Raw genomic sequence first — 10,483 nt, 5'->3', positions numbered from 1 at the left:
TCATCACGACGTCTAGTTGCATAAACCAAAGCTGGTTGTCTAGCCTCAGAAACTGTTGGCCCTCTATTTTGCTGAGGTCGGGCTCTACTGTCTGTCCTGGACGCTGATCCTCGAGTCTTTCATTGACTACGATCTCTAATTGGGGTCTGTACTGTAGTCTGCGAACGCACAGGAGTTTGGGTAGTGGTCTGCTCAAACGAAACTAACTGAGGACAATCCCTCCGATAATGACCACTAGATCCACACTGATAGCAAAGACCCATCTTCTTACGACACTCTCCTGAGTGTTGTTTACCACAATACTCACAAAGGGGCCCATTATAATACGACGAGGAACCGTCTCGACTGACAGCTAAAGGTGAGGATGCTGCAGGCCTGAAACGTGTATTGCTTCTATGAGGGGCTGAAGTACGAGTCCTCTTTCCGGACTGTGCTGATGACTCCATCGGGACTGAAAATTTCTTAGATCGATCTTGATCAACACGCTCTCTACCAGAAGCTAAAAACTCCACCTCTTCCGCATCTTTGGCTCTGCCCACCAGCACATCAAATATCTCATCCTGATGGGTTACAACTTGCCTACGCAGCTCGTATCTGAGTCCAAGGGCAAATTTACGACATCGATCTCTCTCCGTAGGTACCATACTGAATCCATACTTCAGCAATTTCAGGAACTCGATCTCATATTCAGAAACAGTCATGTCTCCCTGAACCAGGTCTTGAAACTGTTGTCGTCTCTGAGCTAAGTAGCGCTCTCCCAGAAAACGGCTCCGAAAGCGATCCTTAAAGAAATTCCAGGTCAAACGATCGGTAGGAACACTACTGGTCACTGACTCCCACCAAGTGTAGGCATTGCCATCTAACATCGCCACAGCACCCTGATATCTCTTAATTGAGTCCAAACCCAACTGATCCATGCGTCTCTCTGTATCCTGGAGCCAATCCTCAGCTTCAGTAGGAGCTCCACCTATCTGTCCCCCAAAAGTTCTAACTCCATTGGCAATCAAAGTCTGCGAAATAGGAACCTCAGATACAACACCAGTAGCTCTGACTGCTCCCTGTATTAACTGCAGAAATTGTCTACCAAAATTCTCATCCAAAGCAACTCCGGTAGACTCTAACTCAATATCGGTCGCTCCTATTATCGGTGTAGTCATGCCAATACCAGCGGCAGGAGGCAGATCCGTTGGGGTCGTAGGAGCATGATCACCTATCGGAGGTGGGGGATCTACCCGTATCTCATCGATCGGATCTGCGAATCTAGCCACTCGACCTCGTCCACGGCTAGTTCGACGACTACGTCTAGCACTCATTTTGATGGATCTCAAGTTTACTACAGAAGATAAAACTTAGGGTTAGATAAGCACTTGGAGTCTCAAACATAGTTAAAATCTTAATAACTTTGTGACATGGCCTTAGTAACTCGTTTTGTAAAATATTTCAAAACCGTATTTTCAATGTGGACTCATACACAGTCCGAGGGTTAAAAACCTGGCTCTGATACCAATAAATGTAACCCCCTAGACCCGGCCTATGCGTTTCGACTAAGTCTAGTGGATCACATTATAATTATTAAAGACATTTTTCGCAACCGTTATTCCATCAATATAAAATCACATTATAAAAACATGAAATTATAAACAATTTATACTATCAAAAACCAACTCGTAAATATAGTACAAATAAATAATAATTTAATTTAAAACATGTCTTCAAATTCAAAATCACAATAAACCGAGCAGTAGTAGCAAAAGTGTTATCATTATAAAATCCGATATTTTAAAATAAGGTCCATGTCACCAAAATAAAGTAAACTTGCCAGATAAAAACATTACAATCTGATTTACTTCAAGAGATATGTTGATCCTCCAAGTGCTCGAACCAAGGTATCTACCCAACAGTATCTGAAAGGGGAAAACATTTTCAAAAGGTGAGCTAGGCTCAGTGTGTCCCAACATTTCCATAAAATCACAATAGGTACAAATCATAGTCCAGTAATCTCACAAATTCGTAAAAGAGTTTAACTTTTGAAAATCATAGTTTAAACCCTTTTCTGGTACACCATCAGTAGTTCCCAAAATTATTTTCCATATAGCTTACTTTATGCACATAGCAAAAAGAAAGCCGACTTAAGGATAGGCTCTGAAGCTTGTATCCTTAAGCCCAAGTCAATAAGTCCATATAGCTTACCCTAAGCACACAGCAAAGGAAAGCCGACCTAATGAAACATCTTGGGGCCCTCAAGAGTCACATTAGGCCCAGTTAGCTTGATCAGAGCTATTCCATCGTATTTCAATTCCAAAATTCAATTGCACCGTGACATAAACTCCATAAATCCAAAAACATAGTAATCATATACCATTTCAAAACAAAAATTAGATAGCAGCCATATTCCATAAATTGTCACATTAAATTGGTGCATCCATAAAACAATAGCCAATGAATTCGGTGTACCACGTATTAAAACCAATAAAACAGTTCAATAACAAGTAGGGAACACACCTCGACAATAGATTCAAATAACAAATCTACTGATTGCTGGTTTCACCACGCTCTGCTACAATTTTCGAACGGGTGAATACTGGCACACGTGGTTTAACTGATCTAGAAGAGCTGGGTCGAGCTGTCGAACGATCCGGAGAGTCTCTTGTACCTTCAAACAATAATATTATCAGTCTCAAATCCTATTCAATTGTTCAAAGCTAAACTTCTTAAGTATATACGCATTTTTCGGGTTTGACTATCAATTTGAGGTATTTCGAGTCTGAATTTGGCCAAACGGATTACGGAATCGGAATCAGGGCGTCGACAAACATAAAGTATGACTTTTCGAAAATTCAAATTCTTGGTCAAAGTCAAAGTCAACCACTTTGACCGTAGATTTGGAGACCTTCGGATTCGAATTTGACAAAACGGACCACGGAAACGGATTCGGCACGTCGAAAACTATCAGGATAGGTATACTCGGAAAAGATTAACTGTCGTTTAATGCTCGGTCAAAGCCATTTTAAGTTTTGGTCAAAGAAAGTCAACGGTCAACGGTCAACGGTCAACGGTCGGGTCGGGTCGGGTCAACGGTCGGGTCGGGTCGGGTCAACGGTCGGGTCGGGTCAGACCGGTCAAACCGGTTCAGACCGGTCAAACCGGTTCGAACCGGTTGAAACCGGTCAAACCGGTCAGAACCGGTTGAAAACCGGTTAAACCGGTTTCCAGCAGCCACTCGCCCTGCGGCGGCGCGTGTGGCGCGTGAGGCGTCCTCCGGGGCCCTAAAAATCCCGGAAAAATTTCTAAAAATTATTTTGAGCGATTTCAAGATACTTACAACGATCGGTTCAAATTTTTGAACGGCGGAGAGCTCGATTTCAAATCGGCCGAATCTTTGACTGCACCACCTCCCCACGCGCCGCCGTCTACGGCGGACAAGGTTGACACCGGTGAACTCGGAACGGCACAAGGAACACGATGGTGCGGGAGGTGTCGTAAACAGAGCAACGATCAGCGGTGAATTTAAGATTTTCTCGGCGATAGAGCTAACAAAACCGTCGCTACTTTGACTGGAAATTCCCGACGTTTGGCCGCGTTTCGCTTCAATTAATTTGAAGGTTTTGCTCCTCGCTCGATGATGAACACAACGGTGGTTTCAAAACAACGATCGGAATTCGGACGGCGTCGGAATCGAGTTTGGAAGTTGTGTGCGTGAGGAAGAATTTCACAATTGTTTTCTGTTTTGAAAACAGAAAACCATTCATATGTTTATATGAAATTTTCTGCCGACACTAAAAGGAGTAATGCAGGGCTTGGTCCCTGAATTTCCTTTAACTTCTAAAATGGCCTACAATTTTGAAAACTTTCGATTTAATCCTCAAATTTTTGCCAAATTACTTAATTAAATTTTTTTTTTCTCTAAATTTTATTCCGGGTTGTTACATAGGTATTCTGTTTAAACAATCCAATAAAGCATCAATTATACCGTCTTCATAACCACCTTACCATTGGAGCCAGAGAACGAGGCATTCTCGTGCCTAAGGAAAAGAACTGGTCGCCTCTTACGCAACTCGATGTGGTAATGGGAAAAGGGGAAACATAGATAAACACAAACTTCCCACATATCCAACACTAGTTACCTTTCCTATAGGTCTGGCAAAAACATGCATTAAAGCCTTCTGGTAAATTAAGGAATGAAAATCTTTACTTCACTTATATATAAAAAGAAATATGCATAGGGCAAATCAAGTGACAGAGTTCATCCTAATTCAACTTACAGTGGACAAACAAAAAGTGTCAATGCTCAAAGATAGAGATTTGTAAATAAAAGGCATCACAAAATGCGGTCAATTGGGAACGTCTCCATCTGGCATGTCCCAGTTATCATCATCATCCTCATCCCTCTTCTTCATAGATATTCCTGCTTGTTTGGCGGTGAAAATCTAGTCCCCGGACGCCTGCTCATATTTGCATGAGAGAAGATATAGTCATCAGTTATTAATGTCAACCAGATATAACCAACTAAAGAAAGAAACACGGTATCTTCCTGATTGCTGAGACCGGGATTAGCAATTTTCACATAATGGAAGATAATTTGTACCACAGAACATGGCGGAAAACATGAATGTCACTCCGAAGTGAGATAAAAAGATTCAATTTTGAAACTGAACCCCACATTCAACAATAACCAAGAAAAAGCAAAGACCTCTCTACTTCATGGAGGATGTAAATGCAGGAGAAACAAATACAACTACGACTATGCAACATATTCAATTGAGATTCAGAAACTGCATTAGACATTATATGCCTATGGTCGGCTTGAAGATATACCTTTCTTAAAACTACTAATTATTGTCAAAAACTAATTACTTCAACCATATATAACCAACTAAAGAACAAAAATAGAATCCGCCTTAGTAACTGGTATTAGCATTTTTTTACTTGATGGAAAAAATTGGACCACAGAATATGAAAAAAAAACACCCTGAAGATCATTTACAGACTAAGATAAAAGGATTGAAAAATTAACCATTAACTCAAAAAGAACCAACACAAGAAAAGAGGCAAGGCCTAACTAGTTCATGAAGGATTTAAATGTAGATGAAACAAAGAAAACTACACCAAGTATGTTACGAATTCGAAAGCTGCACAGTGATGATATGCCTATGATCGGATTGAAAATATACCTTTCTTAAACGCTACTCTACAAGCTCAAAGTTGAAGCCTTTGTTCGATATAATGAAGTCGAGTCCTCAAACCATATCTAAAAGACAATTACTGGGGGATAGCAGCTCAACCAAACGCTATGCCAGCAAACTAATGAAACATTGCAATGGTAAATGAAACCCAAGACAACTACACAGCTTCAACTTATTATTATGATTAAGACACAAATATCCAACAAAGTCAACTTGTGATCAGCATTTAACTCATAAAAAACATAGAATCCAGAACTCCTGGGTTTGTTTATCTTAGCAATAGTTTTCTTTATTTTCTTTCTTTTCTTTCTTTTCTTTTTCATTTCTTTCCTCCAAGTTGCACCAGGGAAGCTAAAACTGTCTAATCTTACAATAAAGCTTCGGTCTTTATCTTCCGTTTCCCTCAAATCTTCCTTGCCTCAATAAAACCCAAACTTCCAAACCTAAAACAAGTGCCAAATGCTACTCAATTACACAAATTCAAAACAAAGGGCCTTAACATATACCATACACAGCATAGCATCCAAAGTTCATTTCCTTTTCCTCATTATCTTTATACGGTCTACCGAAAAAAGGAAAAAACCAAAATTTTACCTTCTACGATTACGCTTAGCAGCCTCGCGTGACTTACGCTTCTTCTCGTCTTGCTTATTCTCGAAGAACCTCCTTCTCTTACACTCTTGAATGACACCAACTCTCATGACCTCTCTTCTGAACCTGTTCAGCAGCCTTTCTTCAGGTTCGTTGTCATCCACAATAATCTGAATATTGTAAGAAGATTTGAAGAAGAGGGTATTTGCATTTTCAAGAGAAGGGCATATAACAGATGACAATTTGGTGGATAATGAAGAAGATTGAGCCTCTTGAGCTGACAATGAAACAAGAGCATTTTGGGTTTCTGGGAAAGGAGTGAAAGGTTGTTGATTGGTGGTGCTTTGGATGGAGAAGGACTGGAAGGTAAGAGGAAGGAGAAGAAGTTGAGAGTGGGAGTAATGTAGCCATTGTTGTGGTATGTGGTGAGGATAGAATGGTTGAGTTTTTCAGTTCATGGATGGTTAGTTGGTTACTGTCTCTTCTCACAGTCACGCTATCTCTTCTGTATTATTAAGGGCTCGGCCTTGGTTGGCTCTTTAAGAGTTTAGGGTCAGTTTTGGGTAAATTTTATTGGGTTCCAAATTATTTTGAGCCTAAAAAATTAGGCAGAGAAGGTCTCATCCAAGAATACTATGGCCCAAAATTTAGGGTCTGATCAACCGATATATATCATGGACTTTTGAAGTTTTCATAAGAGGATATTGATGTCACAGGGATTTGCATTTTCGGACATCGAATATTATTTGATTAAAAAATTTGATATTTAAAAATATTATTATTAAAACTGTGATTCGTATTTGTTCTAAAATATCAAATATCTAAATTTTCATATTAGATATTTAGAAATTTGGATCTAAACATAAAACTTAATTTGACAAAAATTTCATATTCAAATTTTATATTTTGCGACTCTGTGCAACATCGTCTATGCCTCCACTATATATAATTATTCACACACAATAAACAATTAAAAATCTTAATTTTTTGGGCTTGAAGCTTAGTGAGTTACTCACTTATTGGGCTAGAGGTTGTCTAAACTCCAAAGGCCCAATTTTATCGAATTTTCGATAATCCAAAATTAGAATTTAGGTTATTCGTATCTAATCTAATTATTTGTTTTATTCTCAAAGTAGCCCCAGTTTTTCTTCTTTACTCTTTTCGTCGCTTGCCTTCATCTTTGTCTTGGTTGGCTGGCAGCGACACCAATTTTAGTATGCTTTTTTTGTTTTTATGGTACGTTTTCGTCTGACTTTTGGCACATTTCGATCTTTTTTTTATCAATTGTTTGGTTGATCTCATCGTTTAATTTCTCAAAGTATGATTTAACATCTCTGCGACTGATCAAGATGACACTTATATATTATCCTGTTGATATGCCTTACTTTGAACCCTCGAATGAATTTGAATATGTAGTTTGTGTTCGGAGATTATTTTCTCACGACGCTCAATTTTGATTCGCGATTTTCAATGGTCTTATAGTAGCTTGATCATCTGTTGTGGTTCGTTTGTCGATGCAATCAACTCTATTTGCATATTTACTTTGTTCGAGTTTTTTGATAGATTTTAACATTTTCTTGTATGATCATTATTTGATCTTAAGTGATTAGTTTCGTTAATAATTATAAGAAATATCCTAATTTGTTTTATTTGGATACCTTTCATAGTAAATTTAGATTTTTTTAATAAAACTAGTTGTTTTTATCTGCGTAAAAAAGATTATTCATTTTTTCCCGAATATCCAATCCGAATATTCGAAAACTAAAAAAACAGATCAAATATCTAAATTTTCAAATCGGATCAAAGGATTGAATTTTTTCATACACTTCTAGATGCCATCCTCTATGAAATGGAAACCTACTTCTTTATTGTCTAATTTTGTGTTATAACCTCTTCAAAATTTTACTATATAATTGTTCTGAATCGTACATTATGCAAGTAAAAGAGTATTGTTTTGAAGATCTAAAACCATTTCCCTCTTTTAAAAAAAAAATCAATACATGTGACATAATTCTTCCAAACATGCATGCATGCATGTGCATTTCTGAGCATGTATTAGACAGAATCAGCAATGATCATGCTTTTACAATCATGTGTTTGTTCCTTGAAGGCTAACCACATGATTTTGGACCAACGATCTTGATTGTTGCAAATGATTACGATCAAGGATCTGTACAAGTATGTAATTGTTTAAGCTAATCATTATACAGATGAGAGACATGATGGCATATTGTATTTTTTTCTAAAGTCTAATCTTGAATGATCACGTTTCTGAATCACAACCTTTAGTCCACTGGCCATGTGAGCCGTCAAGAGTGGCACGAAAACTGGCGTTTCTGATCCGATGGGTTTGATTTCAAAGTGTCTTAGTATGGAAGCCACCACATATTTCATCTGAATGAAGGCCATCTCTTTTCCAAGACAGATTCTTGGACCTGCCTGAAAGACTGGGAACTTGTAGGGACTTACCTTCTTTAGTGACCCTCGGTGGTGGTGGCTCGGTTCAACGAACCACCGGCTCGGTCGGAACTCGTTACAGTCCTTTCCCCATAATGCTTCCATCCTCCCCATTCCATAGGGGAAATAGGTTACCCTATCCCCTGCCTGGACTAATGTACCATCAGGTAACATGTCATCCACCATGGCATGCTTTGAGTCCCAGGCTACTGGCGGATACAGCCTCATGGATTCACAAAGTGAAACTTTCAACAATTTCAATCCCTTCAATGATTCATAATCTAACAATCTTTCCCCCGTTTTTTTATCTCTTTCAGGAGCTCTTGCTCTGTTGCTGGATGGCATGACAGCAACCAAAAGAGCCATGTCATTGCTGCTGAGGTTGTGTCCCTTCCTGCCATGACGAAGTTTATGACCATGTCTCTCATCACTTCCTCATCATGTCCGGCTGATATCAACCTCGATAGCAGATCTTCACCGCCGCGCTTGTCGTCGCTTTCGTCCATCTTTTTCTTCTTGTCATGAATGATCCCTTCAACATATGCATGGACTTCTTCAACTGAATCCCTCAGCTTTTTCTCTGATCCAACTCCCAGCCATCTCTTGACTTTCCATACCAATGACAAAGGAGCAGCTCCACGTTTGGCGCATATCTCAGATGCCATGTCGAAAGCTTTGCTGAGAGGCGAAACGGATTGAGAAGGGTCTAAAACACAGCGATCCACCCCTAAGGAGACCTTGCAGATGATATTAAACGCAAGTCGTCTAAGCAAGTCCTGCATGTCCACCACCGCTGATGCCTCCGCCAATGATTCCAACAAAGGTAAAAATTGATGTTCCACCTCTTCTTCCAACGTGCTCATCACGAATTCTCTCAATGAACTGGTGCTAAAAGCATGGCTTGCTAGCTTCCGTTGAATTCGCCAAAGCTCCCCATCCACATGAATATCCCATAGCCAAGAAAATCACCCAGTATTTCAGTGAAAGGCTTGCCCTTAGGGAAGTTTTTGAAGTTGGTTTTCAGCATGTACTCAACGTTCTCCAAATTGGCAGTCACAATCGTCCTTCGAGCACCGAGCCGGTTCACCACGATCGTGTTGGTGTTCGATTCGGCGATCAACTCCGTGTACCAATCTAACAAACGAGTGCGGTTCTTGTAGAAAGAAATCAAACAGCCGATTACAGGATAAGTTGGGGGGCCATGTTCTGATAATTTTGGAGCTCTGCAGTCTTTACATAAGATTACATGCAACAAAGAGAAAAACACTGACATCAACACAAACTTGAACGCCATGAGGTTGAAGAAAGACATGAACATCTCCATCTTAGCATAACAAAAATGGCAAAAATATGCCTTTGATGAACTGGAGATTGTTCTGCAACTTCAACATCAATGAGGGGCTTGCAAAACCAGATTCCTAGACAGTGATTATATCAGAAAAATACATTATATATATATTCAGCTGCTGGTTTCATTATTTTTTAAAACATTGTGCTGTTTCTTGGCTTAGTCATTAGTATTTTATCACAATAATGAATAGGCGCAATTGACCCACTACCTAGGTGGATTAAGAGATAAATAACCTCTCAATAAAACATTAAATAAATAGATAAACTTGCTTAAAAAAAAACCATTTTTATTATGATACTGTGCTCCACCTGAGAGACAAGAGTAAGAAAATTAAAGATATTCGAATTAATTGTTCAATAAATAATGTTGGTTTTATTTAAAAACCGCTTTTATTCGAATTTGTATACAAATTATGTTCATGTCGTGTATTTTATACGAATACGAATCGAACATAGAAAAGATAAAAAGAGTTTTGCCACTCCTATAATGGTATGTATTTCCCTTGTTTTTAAAAATGGAAGATTCTTTCACAAAAATGATTAAAGAAGAGGGTAGTTAAAGAAAGGGAGGCATTGAGCCTATAAAATGTCTTCCTTTATAAAGAAATTTGGGCAAAAAGATATTCAGGATTCAAATGGATGTAAGCACAATATCCTATTTTTAAGTTTCCAATGGTAATCAAATTGTGATCACATTATTTACGGTAAAGTAGATAAATGGTTTCTCGATTATAGGGTGTTGTTTTATTGAGTTTCTCGATTATTAAAAATTATTAAATGATTCCATATTATAAGACGTTTTGTTGAGTCTTCTAACAATAAAAAATTATAAAATTGTCACCTGACTATTCATATATTTCAAACTAGTTATTTTTCATTAAAAATTGACAGTCGTCTATGTT

The 10,483-nt window shown here is 38.6% G+C and overlaps 2 pseudogenes; both read right to left on the bottom strand.

Annotated features, from left to right (window-relative positions):
* Nucleotides 1-4,200: 4,200 nt before the first annotated feature.
* Nucleotides 4,201-6,192, bottom strand: LOC120138605 (annotated as a pseudogene).
* Nucleotides 6,193-7,755: 1,563 nt separating this feature from the next.
* On the bottom strand, nt 7,756-9,599 carry LOC120138607 (annotated as a pseudogene).
* Between the last annotated feature and the right edge of the window lie 884 nt (nt 9,600-10,483).

This window comes from Hibiscus syriacus, unplaced genomic scaffold (assembly GCF_006381635.1).
Source record: "Hibiscus syriacus cultivar Baekdansim isolate YM2019G1 unplaced genomic scaffold, ASM638163v2 tig00110695_pilon, whole genome shotgun sequence".
Lineage (NCBI taxonomy): Eukaryota > Viridiplantae > Streptophyta > Magnoliopsida > Malvales > Malvaceae > Hibiscus > Hibiscus syriacus.
Note: the sequence above shows the minus strand (reverse complement) of the source record. Positions and strands in the feature narration are given on the sequence as shown.